Here is a 14,485-nt window from a genome sequence, read left to right as displayed (position 1 = left end):
TGCAGCGAAGCACCTCTCTCAGTCCGAACATTTACATGAGATGGTATCTACTTGTACATATTTACATCATGATTTTAATTATTTGAAATTCAAACATGAGTAATCATAAAAAGCAAATTATATATTTTAATTAAATAAATGGACAGGATATCGTAAATCGTGTAGGATATACAGATTATATTAACAAATTAACACCATTTTATATGAAGTTCTGTAATCGGAAATACGGTCGATAGACGGTGTGTTTCAAATTGAAGAGACTATTGCAAAGCTACAAAGAAAGATGTTAAAAACTTTATAAACATTTGTTCAGTTGTCAGATAGGGATTTGTAATGGCTCAGTTGTAGAAGGCTTATCTTTGGTGCGTGGGGTCCCTAGCTTTCAACAAGTGGGCCTTTTAGTGAACAAACATCATGTGCGTAAGTTTCCTTGGGGTTTTCCCACTTTCTTCATTCAACATAGTTTCGTTCATTATTCATTATCACGATTTCTCGTAGCCTCGGAGAATAATCATGGCTCGTTAAACTAAACTGCATTATGTCACCTACATGGAGAATTTCTGCTACATACAATAAAATCATTAAGACTTATGAAGAGATGTAGATATATTTCATTGTTCTGAAAAGTCATTCGAAAAACTAACATTGAGTATTCTGTAGTAAAAAAAAAAAATGTATTATTTTAATGTAATATTCTATATTCAAGCATCAAGTTCATTATAATTTAATTTTTGTATTCAAGTTTTACGTTATATTCTAACATTATGTATTCAAGTTCATCTCTAACACATGTAGACACTGTAATCAGGCAGTAATGCCTGTAGTGTCAATAAGTAAATAAATAAAATAAAAGTAGAATAAAATCCTTTAAACAAATGAAAAAATAGCTGTCAACAGATGAGCCAGAAAATAGTACATCAGAACTCGTTTCAGTATTATCCCATTCAGTATAGGACCAAATGTCATTTTATAAGGAAGAAATAATTCAGAAATTTCCAGAAAACATGAAACAAAACACAGAGGAAAGACATTCCATTGTGCAATATAAAAACCTAAGTGAAACAACATTCATGGTATTCGACTCCAGTAGAACTCCGAAGTAGCATTATGAATACGTGCAAAATCAGGTTTGCAGCCATTAACAGCGATGAAAACCAGCCACCAGATACTAAATTTCACTTTTGTAGCATGTAAGTTGAATATTACCAACTGTATGACAAACTTAGTTTTAATATAATGAACTCGATCATGGATAGGCTTCCTATAATAATAATAATAATAAATAACTGTTCAATCTGAACATATTACTATTTTTTGTATTTGAAATTCTTTTATTCTTTCTTGTCATTTAAAAGTATGCTACCAAGACATCTTTTTCTTGCTTATTGTATTGGTTCATATGAAGAAGTTACTGTTTCTTTTGTATTTTGAAATTGTTACCATTGTCTGTATGTTATCAAGTAATCTGCCAAATTGAACTATAATAATGTTTTTAGTATGTAACTTATCATGTCTAACAATAATGTGCCTAGATAATTTGGTTGGATTGGAATTCAGCGTCTCTTTCAGCATAGAGACTATGAGAGATGTGGACCTATAGTTTAAGATTAAACCCGAACTACCGTAATGCATTCAGATTTCAAGACTCGCCCACCAAGAATCGAGTCCGGGACCCCGTGCACCAAAGCCGCTCGCGCTAACCTCTAAAACAACGATGAGGTCAATAATATAATGTGTGTTTTGTTTACATATCTATCAATTTCATTAGTAAATATTCTCACACTACTGACATGAGTTAAGATATGGGGTTCCGGGTTGTAAGGACGAACTCAAGAAAGGCTTGTTTCTTGAAAATATACTCTTGAAAGGTCAGATTAATCGATCATTTATTTTAAAAGTGTAGTTTCTGTAGACAAAACAATTAGCTGTCAGAGAGCAGTTTGGTATTACTACTCGAATACCTCAAAAGTAATTTCCGAGCATGCAGACTGCTCGTAATGTTTGCTGAGTTCGCCATTACTACCCAGAACGCCTCATATAATTATGTGGCATGTACCGTCATAACATGCAACTTTTCCTGGAGAAGGAGAGAGAGCATTAATATTGAACCCCCTAGAATTTAAAATCTTGGAACATTTTTATTATTTCTAGGGGCCCCAGATGGCACTTTACTGAAATCGGCCCAAATTACATTTAATGCTTCATCGTACAGAAATATATTTTGTTCACGTGATGAGGCAACAGCAGCACCTTAAATGTATCTTCGGTTCATTTGAAAATGGTATGGTGGGTCCATTTCATGTTTTACAAGTTTAAACTGAGGAGGCATTTGATACAACTTAAAACAAATATAAATTATTAATACTAGACAATGTACTGAAATGGACTCAGATCGCATTTTTTTTCTTCTTTTTTTTTTAGAGCAGGGATGTGGTGACCCTATTCCATGCTCCATTTATACGTTAATGTTCGTATCGTATCATATCGAGTAAGAAAGTTCTATCTTTAAGTGCCCCCTTGAACGTCAGAAGCTTAGAGGGCAGTTGCTCTTCCTGTCTCCTCCCCAAATTTTGGTAGGTAACACACATTACGGAAACAGCATATTACATACTACTAAGTTTCGGATTCAAAGCTGTTTTAGAAGTGAGGAGAAAGATTCAGCACCATCACAATCCAAAGTAATCTGAAAATTGGAAAAATTGTTTTCTACTGCTACATATGGTGGGTTCATCCTGACCATTTAATGAATCTACCAAATTTCCTGAACCCCATTTATCATTGATTGTAAAGAAGGCGCAATAATCTTCTCGCTATGTTAGAAACAGAATTCCTTTCAAATAAGGTAATTTGTTTTTGACCGCTATGGAAGTTGGCGTTGATCCTACTGCATATCCTTATTCTTGTAACAAGAAATTATGACATTTATAATTTGCCTATATAAAATAAGGTGTGACACACACACACACACACATATATATATATATATATATATATATATATATATATATATATATATATATATTTCATAAACAGAAGTAGCTGCAGTGAATTGATTAGTGTGTATTGAAGCATCATTAATCCCTTCGTCATCATGAAGTTTGGACTCGCCCGACCATGGCAGTTCCGAATAAGACATCATTCCGTAAACACGTGTACTATGTCGAAAATGGCTAGTTTGGAAGTAGAACAAAGAATTAATATCAAGTTTCTTGTGAAACTTAAAAAGTTATGAATTACAACATTCCAAATACTGACTAAGGTATGTGGTGATACTTATATGTCCGGTGTATAAGTCCCTCAGTGGCATAAGCGTTTCTCGGAGAAGGGAGATAATGATCGTTTAGGTAAACCGTGGTCTTAGTTACTGACACAAGTATCAACAGAGTACGCAAGGTAATCAGATCCAAGACTGAGTATACGTGCAGTGGCTGCTGAATTAGTGAACCTGAACAGACTCTGTTCGGCGGATTATTACAAAAGAATTAACATGAAGAAATCTGTGCAAAGGTTGTACTGAAAAATTTCTTGCAGAAAAGAGTATCGTCAGAAGCTCTGTGCGGACAAGATACAACGCATCGAAAGTGGGACGGAACTCCGTGGTGTTGAAAAATGTAGTCTACATTATCATCTTCATATTCTGGCACACTGTCGTACCATATATAGATAGATTACAGTTTTAATATCAAGGAAAAAAAGCTTGATAGAGAATCAAAGAGCCTATTAAAACAGGCTTAAAGCTACAATTAGCCAAGAAAAGTGCCCTTGCATATTGAGTAAGTGAGGTACGATCAGGCTTGTAATTAATCCAGTAAAAATTAACGATTAATCAATTGAAAGTTTTGTTAATTTTTAATTGATAATTGTTAAAACAAGTTCGAAACAATTAAAACATTAATTATTATTATCAAAAACCATGCGAAATGGATATTATACAATTACGTTTCAAATACTTCATGAGCATTCCATTAACAGTCATTTTCAGGTTTTCTAAAGTGAACACTTTGACCTCAATTTGCCTTAGATGTCAGTGTACTCTCTCTCAAAGAGGGGAAGACCAGTTGCTTTAATAGTTCTTACACGCCCGAAGTCCTTTGGAGAACGACAAATGGCTTATGTTGTTTAACCGCGGGGTTGTTTGGATTTACTCACTTCCCAATTTTTCTCTTTGCAGTGCAGTCACTTTTTGAGTGCTCGTGGTTTAGTTTCATTTATTCAGCTATAGAATTACTGGCGGTAATGTAATGTGATCACCGCCTGCTTCTCTAGCGGATTGTGGCTTAAGTACCACATAAATATTGGTAACTGCTAAAAGAGCCACGATACAAGAGACAAAGCGTCTCGAATTTGATGATCTTAAGGGTCTGCATCCTCAACATACTTATTTAATATATATTGTTGCTATCTCTAACCTGCAACACAAAAATAAGCACGAAATATATACCGCTATACAACCTTCTCCCTTGAGATTTTAATATTTCTCATGCTGATGATACTCTCACTTTATCAGGTAGTCAAACAAAGAGAAGCAATGCCGGTTTAGAAAGAGATTTTTTTTTTTTTTTTTTTGTGCTCTCCCTATGTTTACAATTTCTGAAGAAACAAGACGTAAATTTACTATTTCTAATATTTCTTTGAACAGTCAAGAAATAAAACTGCTAAATAGCCAGATGGATGGCATGTGTGATGTTTTTGTCGGTAGACTCAGGTTGAATACCCGGCAAGAGTACTTAGAAAAAAATGGCTGCAAATTAATTTTAACTGCAGATTTCTCCTTAAAGCGTAGATGGTGAAAATGCTTCATGAATCATAAATACAATAGTATAATAAATAATATTGGAAATGTAGAGTACACAATGTAGTACATTTAAAATCTTTCTACATATCTTCAAATAAAATCGGCAGATTGTTCTATGTTTTTGTTACAACTCAGAATTTCTACCTTCATAATTTTCGGTGTCCAGAATTTCAGCATGGCATAAGAGGAGGATATTTGACAGACCAAAGAAAAGTGACATGTTTTATTTGTATGTAGTGTAATGACATGTATGAAAGCGTTTTGTAGTATATTGCGTATGTTTCGAAAAAAAAAGTAACTGACATTTAAATGTTTGTATTTCCGTACCAAACTGCAAGAAAGTACTTTATATGACTTTAAATGTACGTCTATCTGTACGTAAAGATTTTGAATTCGACTTAAAGAAACAAATTGACAGACAAAACTGGTAATTGAAGCGAACATAGTGAGGTTTTACCATTCGAGTGAATTGGCATTTGTGTATGTTGTTGTTGTTCGACTGTTCCATGATAACACTAGAATGTAACAGCAAATAATTTTCTTGATTTCCTTATCGTGAAAGCTCTACCATAACTGAAAACAGTAGGTTTTGCATGGGTTTTATCACAAGTTTTCTCATTCCTGTTATAAAGATTATGCATGAAACTACATGACACATTAAATTGAAATCAAGTATGTTCTATTATCTTTTTACCTACTTCTAAAATGTATCTGTTATCTTCAAGGAATTTTATTTTTAACCTTTATCAATAATTATGCCTGGTACATGATCTGGGGTTTACTATCAAATAGTAAAATCAATTACGAAAATTTTCGGTTTTGAGAATTTTTTCTCTCTCTCTTTCGACGAATGTAATTGGGTAATTAATAAATATAGCCTAAAGTTCTTTCAATTGTGTGAAATGCATCCGAATTTCTGGGAAAAAAAAAATAGACGAAATTTTTAAATAACAGAAAAATTTAAACTGTTTTTGTAGACTAAATTCCCAGCAAGTTAATTTTAGCTGGGGAGAGAAATTGTGAAACAAGATTCACGGACTTACTCTCCTTATCTCACTCTTATCTGGAACAAGGAGGAATTGCAACAAGAGTGGAAAGAATCAATCATTGTTCCAATTCACAACAAAAGGCGACAAAACTGATTGTAATAATTATCAAGGCATTTCTCTTCTGTTAACATCCTATAAAATCCTCTCAAACATTCAATTTGCAAAATTGACCCCATTCGCAGATTGGAGATTATCAGCGAAGATTTAGGCGAAATCGATCAACTATCGAACAGATGCTTACCATTCGACAAATACTCGAAAGAAATGAGAATACCCCGATACATCAATTTATTTATTTATTTTAAAAAGACTTACAATTCGATTAAGAGAGAAACGTTGTACGTTCTTACAGAATTTGGAATACCATAAAAGCTAGTCAGATTAATTAAGATATGTTTAAATGAATCCTAAAGTAAAGTCTGGGTAGGAAAATTCTTGTCGAGCTTTCACGTCGAGAATGGCCTTGGAACTTATGTTGTCGCCATTATTATTCAACTTTGTTTTAGAGTACGCTATAAGGAAAATCATAGATAGCACCCAGGACCTAGAGCTGAATGATATTTACAAGGTTATGGCGTATGCTGATTATGTAAATTTAATAGGGGATGGTAGAAGAATAGAAAAGAAATGCACAGGTCTTATTCAACGCTTACAGAAACAGGGTTTAGAAATAAATGCCTAGAAAACTAAATACAAGGAAGTTCGTCGAGGTCGTAATACTGGATATTATGGATGGTTTAAAATATCAAGTGATACTTTCAAATATCTAGAATCAATATTAACAGACCGAAACCATATTCACGAAGAAATTAAATGTCGACTAAAGGCAGGGAATTCGGGTTATTATTTAGTTCAAAATCTTTTGTCGTCGCAAATTCTGTCTACGAATTTGAAGCTTAAAATATATAAAACTATAATTATGGCTGTAGTTTTAGAGACCTGCATGGGCCGAATTTTTCGTGCCGAGCCCAATCCAGCACGGGGGCCGATAAATTTTTTAAAATTCGTGGCCCAAGCCGGGCCCGACAAATTTTAAAAGTTTTTGGCGACCCGATATTTTTTTTAAAAAATTAGCTCGAGCCCCAATCTTTCTCAAAATTTAGTATTAAACTTGACCTAACCCCCAGAAACATTTTCTAAACTCTGGTTCACAATTTGACGCTTGCTTCCCGAATGGTGCAATTGCCTCCTAGAACTTTGTCTGTCATCGAGAGAACAAAAACTCCATTTCCTGTAACAAAAATCTAACTTAATTGATTTTTGGCATAAGGTGAAGATGACAATATTGTTTGGCGACAGGCAAAACTTTCCCACCCCTTCTTGTCATATTTTGGGTTCAGTGAAGGTCAAGGTCAGAGCTCAATTTACCGCGCAATGCCTGCAATCCTCTATAGTGAAAGTGGAGCCGCTAAGCAACACAAACTGTAAATAGCTATTGAATTCTTTGTAACATTTTTCACGGGCACACTTCTTCAACGTTTGGCTTTATTCCAATTATCGTTTAACGAAAGTCAATATTATTAAAGAATTGCAATTAATCGGCCCCAGCCCGGCCCGACCTGAAGAGAAATCAGTGTCGGCCCGGCCCAAAGAAATAACAGAGTCGGCCCGTGCAGGTCTCTAAGTTCTTTATGTTTGCAAAACATGGTCGCTTGCTCTAAGGGAATAACGTAGAATGGAAGTATTTGAGAATGATTTCCTGAGACAAATATTCGGACCCAAGAGGAATGGGAATGGGAAATGGCGGAAACTTCATAACAAGGAATTACATAATTTATACCATTTACCAAACATTTTTAGGATCATCAAATCTAGGAGGCTCAGGTAGGCAGATCATGTAGCCAGAATGGAAGTAGGAAGGCTTTCAAAATTTTAACTGAAAGTCCAATCGGAAAACGACCATTAGGAAGACCTAGGCACAGATGAGAGGACAATATTAAGATGGATCTCACAGAAACAGGGATACAAAGTAGAAACTGGATCTAGTAGGCTAAGTAGAACTCAATGGAGAGCTTCATCTAAATACCTTGATTCCTGTTGGTGCAGCAATGATTATTGTAGCTGCAGTAAAGCGGCTATTGTTAACGCGGTATTCAACCTCCGGGTTCTTAAACTGGGTTATACTTATGGTCATATGGTTGATTAGTAAGGGATAATACATGATTCATTGGCATGAGCAACATGACATGACGTTTAAAAGTTTCTGAAAACTTATATCTATGAATTCACAATTTTACGTTTTTATATTCGGGGAGGGGGTCGAAAAATGACCATACTAATCAAAGAAAAGTTTCTCTGCTCCTCATGTACGTGGATTATTTGGAAAGTTCTAAAAATCGGATAGTACGAAGGACAATATCAGTGATCGACGTTTTATTTTTCAACATAATCTCATGGGTTAATACACTTTGCCAATGACCTTCCAATGCCTTGACACTAGCATAACATGTCGACTCATCCAAGTCACTGTGGAGATGACTTTAAACTGAATTTTCTTGCCACCAAGAATTTCTTAAGGTTTAGGAACAGATGGAAGTCACTGGGGATAAGATTAGGCTAGTACAGGGGGTAGGACATTTCCTGGTGTGAGCAGGCGCGGCACCCATCGCGCCGAAAGCTTCCTCATGCCCAACTCTTGAGAAAGAACGTGGTGTGTCCGTTCTCCTGAGATCCTCGCGCACTTTCAATCTTCGGTCAGCCAGCACCATATCATGGATTTTTTCGATTATTTCTGGTGTGATGGTTAGTGGACGTCCATTGGGAGGTCATCTTCAACTCTCTCGTCCAAGATTAAACAGCGTCGTCTAGTTGCTAACAGTGGTAAATAATGGTATCGAGTCACCTAACATTGTGTCCAATTCAACTTTGATGGCTGTCACGATTTTAGTCCCTTACTTAGTAGAAACTTGATGACCACACGAATTTTGTTTCATATTGTCACATCACTAGCACTTTTGCTCCTTTCCGTGCCTTTGCAAACCAGACTATTCGACGAGTGGCGATGCACGTTTAGAATAGACGTGGTCTTGTAATGTTCATGCTTTTATTCCGATTGCAACGCTCTCTATGAGCGATTCTTAGAACTTTCCGATCAAGTTACATATATAGCCTAATATAATATTGTTTGTTGTCTCAAGAGCTCTGACACAGAATTTCATAATTTTTGCTAATAAAAAATTCAAGGGGAAGATCCGTCTTGTTTTTAGGTATATTTTCCGTAAATTAATTCAATATTTTTCGCTGCACTTTAAATATATAAGTAGGTATAGCATATAATATTTTAATTAAATATTGAATTCCTTTGTGGCTAAGCGGTTAGCGTTCGCGCCTTTGGCGTGGGAGATCCGGGTTAAATTCTCGGCGGATTCTACGTTAATCAGTAGGTTCAAGTCTCATATAGCTTCACTGCTAAAAGGGACGTTAAAATCAACTCAACTCTAAATATTGAAGTTGCTCTTCAGGATTGAATGAGCTAAATAAAAGTGGGAACTTGCTCAGTCATTTAAGAATATTATTATTAAAGCCTATTTCATTAAGAATGACTTTTCTATTTTTTTTAAAAAAAATAGTTTCTGGTTTACACTACTGACAAAAATGTTACTTTCCGCTGCCAAGACTTAATGTATGTAATAGTTGAATCATGCTTATTTTCATGTAGTAAGGTGTCTTCAAAATATGCACTTTTTGAAAAACATACTTTTAAATGAAATACGTATGTAATATTAGATAGATAAATCAAAATTAAAAGTAATGTACAATAGCTTACTATATTTCTTAGCTTTTATTTTAATATTAATCTTCTAATCTAAGATATAGTTACATTGGTTGTATTATAAAAGTCGTCTCGAGAACTCTCAAAACTCCAATAATGAAATCATCATTTAAGAGTATTATACATACCTTTTTGATATCCAACTGGCATTATTGATAAACACTTACCACTGTTAAGTAAAGTAAATAAAGGCCACTTCCTACTCTGGACAGGCCATAACGGTCCAACATTGTATGTGTAGAGATAAAGGTGGTCATGGAGTTGTGTAGTCAATACCACACTACAGTCCTTTGCTTCTCCAGATATATTTTAATACATCTATCTATATAAGGACCGCGGAGGCTCAGTGGTAAAGGGCTTTTCTCTGCAGCGTGGGATTCGTGGTTCGATCTCAGCTCGCACCAAGTGGGCTGTGTAGTAAACAAACATCACGTGAATGGCTCTTCTCGGGCGGATTTCTCCTCCCCAATTTAGTCATTCCACCATTTCGTTATCATCACCGAAAATTGTTTCGGAATTTTATATTATTAACTATCAATTCTGATTGAAGCTGGAACTTTCCATAATAATCGATTAATTTTCTCAAGTACATAATTTTATCCATTAAATTTTTCACCAACTTTCATAATAGTTATTGCATAGTTGTGAAATTGAGGTTTTTAATCAATTTTGAAAGTTACTTTTTCCGATACTAATTTTGTAGTTTAATCAACTATCTTTCCATAGCTTTAATTTTAACCCGTTAAATTTTAAATCAATTTCTCCGACTATGAGTATGATCATGTATAGTGAACATCAGTTAAACATTACTGTAGATTTTGTAAGATATCGACAGTATTCAAATATCGCACAGCCCTAGTCAAATGTCAGTTATGAGTGATTCACACATTCTTGTAAGATTCAACTGCAACAGCCCTTCACCAAGTGCATCCATCACTTCTGAAATATAATTCTTTTTGCTATTCCTTTTTCTTTTCCGTACACCACTACATCTTGTTGGTAGTATGTCAAAGAATAACTTGTCTGTACGTTCGTTCGGTCTATGAAGACTTTTTTTTATCTTTCTTTTTTTGGAGGCCATCTCAAAGACATTTTCTCGTTTAAAATCTTAAACATGCGTTGTCTCTAACAAAGAATATGAACATACTATATTTTTTTTCCTTCGAGTTAACTAAGATTTTATGAAACTGCCTATGAAAGACAAAATGGACATAATATAAAACAGTGTAAAACAGCATTATCTCCTTAACAAACAAGGTAATTTTAGTTTTGTTTATTCAATTCTAGTGCAATGTAAAATATCCGGAAATTCTGAACAGTCGGAAAGAAAACTTTTCCTGTTGTCCCCGCCACAGAAAGATTATAGAATTTAGGAAAAAAAAAATATATTTGTATGATTTCTTTCACTATATTTTAAATAAACTTAAATTTAATATTCCCTACTTTAAATACAACAATTATAGAGGATGCAATGCTTCTAGTCAATAATAATGAAATTGAGTGAAGAAAGATCTTTAATCAACTTCCAGATATATAAGAGTAAATCTACTGACTCGCTCATCACTAGATATCTGAAACTACAACAGTATAACCTTGAAATTTTCCAGAAATAATCTCCTTGTACTCTAATTGAAAAGACTGGAGTTTACGAAATTTGACTACTAAAGGACAGCTTGAAAGCTTTTCTGACTTTCTCGTCAGATCTCTGAAACCAGTAGATAAAGAACTTGAATTTTGTAAATAAATATTCCCCATCAGCCTGGGCTGATCAAGATAGAATTTTACGAAATGTGACCCCTAACGGACTAGATGGGCGCGAGGGTTTATGTAACTCATAAAATCGAGCTTGCATCAACACCTATTCTGAAAATTACATACATTTACATATTATTCACACACACACACGAGGGAAATCCCAAAAGAAAGGTCTTTTTTTTTTTTTTTTTTAACGAAAAACAAACGTTTATTTTCAATAACGTTTATATCATTTTCAAGTTTGTACACTTAGCTACTTTTCTACGTAATCGTCATTTCGGTTGATGTCTTTCTGTAGTAGTTTTTGTATGCCCATGCCATACCAGCTCACCGCCATGTGTTTGATTAGGAATTAGATTTCTGGGCTGTCGGCATCTAAGGCCATTTAGCCCTTCACGTATATGCGGGATGACGTCCCTCGGTGAGCACACTATCCGATGAAACGGGAGGAAGAAAGCGGCCTGGGACCATTATGTTAGGTACCTCCCTGCATTTGCTGGTGTAAATGAGGGAAACCCAAGAAAAACTTCACTCAAGATAGCTGGCCTGAAAAAGATATTACACTTTTTCGACCAGTGTCACCACCGGGGATCAAACCCGGGTCCGCTCACACCAAAGGCGAGAGCGTTAGGCGACTACGCCATGCGGGACCACCGCCATATGTTTAAGAACCTAACTTTCATCTCGTCGTCGTTGCTGAAGCACGTTCCAGGCAATGTTCTTTCAACTTACGAAAGATGTTAGTCACTGGTTTGCTCAACTTCTACGACAATCTTGTCTGAAATTGGCGGTCTCTCTCTCCTTTCTTCGTTGTGAATTTCAATAGGAGCAACTGCAAACTCCCTATATCACTTGCGGAAGTTTTCGACATCTATGGACGACTCACCATACACTTCCGTTCAGCCGTTTTAAAGGCTTTTCTATTGAAAAATCTAACTACGCAAACTTCGCTCTGAGCTCCATTACAAACAGCTGCCAAGATGCAACAGCATTCCAAGGAAGTACACGCAAGTTTGTTTGCAAGTAGGGGAAACAACAAACCAACAATGTTGCTAACAGCCGCACAAAATATTTCCCTGCATCTCCAGCGCTTTCAAGACCTTGCTTTTGGGATTACCATCGTATAAAGTAATAAAACAAAAATTGAAATTTTGTACACGTTCACAGTATTCTCAAGCTAATCAAAATCTACATATACGAAAACTTACAATACCACATTTTTTAATTATTATTATTTAGTCTTGCAGTGTCACAAACGTCCAGACTTTGGATGCCTATATAGCAGTACTAACATAAATAAGACGGACAGAGCAATAGACATCCAATATATCTTAACGTTTCATACTTTGATCATGATGAATGAATAGAAACAAACGTTACGAAATGATTGAAAATTTGACTTTTCATGTAATACATATGATACACATCTAAGCACTTTTTCGAAGTAAAGTCCTTTGAAAAAAATAATTCCTTGTATACTCTGCTTCTACTTTTTCAAAACACAATATATGATGATTGTAATATTCGACACGAAAGTACTTTGGAAATGCATTGCCCCATCCGTCTCACTTGCGTTATCACTGTTGCAAAAGCCTCTAAAATTTGGTTGAATTTCAATGTTTGTGATATGTATGGTCTTTAGTTTGTAACACTGAATAACAACTATGGTATAAGTTTTCGTTTTACATGTAGATTTGAAATACGAAAAAAAAAAAAAAAAAAAATATGTTGACATAGTGCCATTTAAAAATAATAACTTTAAAATTACTGAATATTTTAAATTTCTATACGAAATAATATACTTTTAACGAAGTGACGTCTTTTAGAAGAACTTATTTTACTTGTGGGATTGACAAAAACCACATAAACGTTGTTTTTCAAAACGACGCACTTCGCAAAAATAAATTCTTTCGTGTAGAAATTTAAAATGTCCATTGACATTGAAGTTAAACGCATGTTCAGAATCTGTTGCATAACATGTACTAAGCCTCTATAATTCTTGAAAAACGATACCCGCTCATGTATCCGAAATATCGAAAGTTTTTTCACTTTCTATGAAGACAATTAGGTGAGTACTGTTTTTATCTTGTAATATGTATTCCATAGGCTCTATCAGTCAAATTATACAAGTTAATTTTCGTGAAAAACAAATAACTAAACTTTAAATAATTACGCCCTTAGTTAATGAATATAATTTTGACTCCAAGAACTAATTCTTTATTATTTTGAACATGTTTGCTTGTGTGCATGTTAGAAAGGTTTGTTGTGGACAACATCGTGTCCGTGGGTTATATCGGGGTACTCCCGTTCCTTCCCCATTTTCATTTAACGAGTTCTTCCATCATCATCCATCTCTATTAGCCTAAAAAGCATAAGAGTGGGAAATTAAACTGGAAAGTTTTTGTATGTTCGAAAGGGGATGGTGGCTGAGAATGAATTCCGCCCCTGGCAGCAGGAAGTGTAGATATGCAACTATGCACAACAGGAGCAAAATATTGTATAAAATTTGCCACTCAAATTTAATTCAGCAACGAGTGTATAGCAAAGAACGAAAACTAATTATTTTATTTACATAGATTAAAAACTAGATATTTTAGTTTCCCAAATTGGTAAAAAATGATAAAAGACCGATTTTCTCCGATCCTGTTACATTATTCTTGCCTTAATTGATATCACAAGAATCCCCTTTTCTTTCAATTTCTCAACTGAGAATCAGGATGACCGCCACATTCTCATTCTTCTCTCGGGTAGACCCCCGTCCATCCATTAGCCGTACCTACCTCCCTTATCATCTTATAATAGCAGTTTCTAAATTACAAGGCTGGTTTCTGACTCTCGCCTCATCCGGCATATCTACCAACATTACCCAAAAATTCAATTTTAAATGCTTCCCGTAGGTTTGCTGAATACCTTTTTTTTTTCAGTTCTATAATTTTTACAGTCCTTCGCTCAAGAATAATTTGCAATGTACATTGGAAACACTCATTCAAACTACAAATGAACTAATGCTGTACTATTGTTATTCATTACGCTAGATGACTCATCTCTAAATAAGACGTTCATTTATCACCAGCTATCACCTAGGTCTCATTTCAGCTAGATTATACTCGTTAA

The sequence above is a fragment of the Thermobia domestica genome, chromosome 11, assembly GCF_964235325.1.
Source record: "Thermobia domestica chromosome 11, izTheDome1.hap1.1, whole genome shotgun sequence".
Classification (NCBI taxonomy): Eukaryota; Metazoa; Arthropoda; class Insecta; order Zygentoma; family Lepismatidae; genus Thermobia; species Thermobia domestica.
The sequence above is the reverse complement of the archived record's forward strand: the minus strand, read 5'-3'. Positions refer to the sequence as shown.